The sequence below is a fragment of the Battus philenor genome, unplaced genomic scaffold, assembly GCF_028537555.1.
Source record: "Battus philenor isolate CCGP_79_NKW_IND1 unplaced genomic scaffold, ilBatPhil1.0.hap1 SCAF_10, whole genome shotgun sequence".
NCBI classification, from domain to species: Eukaryota; Metazoa; Arthropoda; class Insecta; order Lepidoptera; family Papilionidae; genus Battus; species Battus philenor.
Genome location: NW_027181662.1, coordinates 14,646,628 through 14,648,277, shown reverse-complemented (window position 1 = coordinate 14,648,277; position 1,650 = coordinate 14,646,628). Strand labels below are relative to the sequence as shown.

Below are 1,650 nucleotides of genomic sequence, written 5' to 3'. Positions count from 1 at the left end.
AGCGACATCATTGCCAAGAATTTTTGTCTTTGAACTATCAATTCACTTTTATTATGCCTTTTCCAATTTTATATATGTAAGTTAGTTTATGTTTTGCGGAATTCACATAAAACGGATTCCGTTTATTGCAAATGAATTAGTAAGTAAAAAAATTCAATAATAATTTTTTTGTTATCATTGACGTTTTGGAATTTGGTTGACTAATTGAAAATTCGCAGCATCGGGGATATAGCTCAGTGGTAGAGCATTCGACTGCAGATCGAGAGGTCCCCGGTTCAAACCCGGGTGTCCCCTTAACAGTTTTTTTTTAAAATTGATTTCTAATTAAATTTTTTTAATTATCTTTTGTTTAAAACATTATACTGATACTTAATAAGAAAGATGTAAGTAAGCTTAATATAAAATTTAAGAGATAAAGGTAGTCATATGTTATCAAAATTCTATTATTATTAAAATATTTAGATTTATCATTTTTTTTATTAATAGGTCACGTAATAACATTCAAGTCATTACATTGATGTTTATGTTTATTAAATGCTCGTTTTGCTATTTTTCTTTGCTTGCGTTTTATTATTATGTTTAGCATTATAAGCAAGAATATTGTCCATGCATATATCTAGGCCTGACCTACTTGCATGTAACAATAATTTGGTTCAACTATATTTAGTGATACGGGGCATGATAAAAAAATGTGACGAAAATATTTTTATACCAGGAATTACTGTATCTACGACCATTTTATAGAATATGGTCGATAGTCTAATTCATTCAGATATTCTGTAGCGAATTAGAATAAGTTGCGGTTCGTCTATCAGCTTCCGTACCTAGAAGAGTATTATATTCGCTGTATTGAATAAGGCGTAAACAAAAATAAATTGTTTTAAATTGCAAAAAATTATCAAAAGCTCATTAAATGTAAACATTAGTGTATGGTGATGATGTGGTGATTTGAAAAACTGTTTATAAATAGTCTGAGCGATTTAAAAGCAGGAATAAATCGGTAGATGATCAGCAAAGGTCGGGACTTCTTTCGACATTAAAAATCGACGAAAAGTTGCAAAGATTAGTAAATATAGTACAATCAAACAGGAGATTGAAAATAAAACATCTTGTATGGGGACTTGTAAATGCAAATAAGACGACACACTGTGCCAAACATTGCTATAGATTCGCGAGTATTTAAAAAAAATAAGGCTGTATATTCAAATCTACTTTACTCTTTGTTTTAGCAGCATGCGATATCTGGCTCATTTCAAAAATAAAAATTGCACTGAAAGGAAACCGTTTTGACAAAACGTCGTCTTTTTTTTTAAATTTAATATCACAAAGTTTTCCTCTAACATAGTCAGAGCCTATATTTCTAAATTACAATTTCTAGACGGGTGGGAAGGGAAATCCTCAAAAGGACGCCTGGGAATGGAGGGCCCAGGCAGTGTCAGACTCTTACTAACTAAAACCCCTCTCCGTCGGCTCTGTTACAATTAAATTTATTAAAGTTATACATTTCCTTACTATCATATATATCTATTGTTATTTTAGGCTTATATAATAGTTATTCTTATTTGTACAACACTAGTTATCTCTTATTAAACGGTTTTATTTAGTTCGACCCGTACGGAATTTCTTTATTTGGGTCAAAATTAGAAATTG

General features: G+C 30.4%; 1 non-coding gene across 1 annotated transcript; it reads left to right on the top strand.

Annotated features, from left to right (window-relative positions):
• The first annotated feature begins 222 nt into the window (after positions 1-222).
• TRNAC-GCA (transfer RNA cysteine (anticodon GCA)) lies at positions 223-294 on the top strand. The gene has a single exon. It is a non-coding gene; the product is annotated as a tRNA-Cys (tRNA).
• The last annotated feature ends 1,356 nt before the right edge of the window (positions 295-1,650 follow it).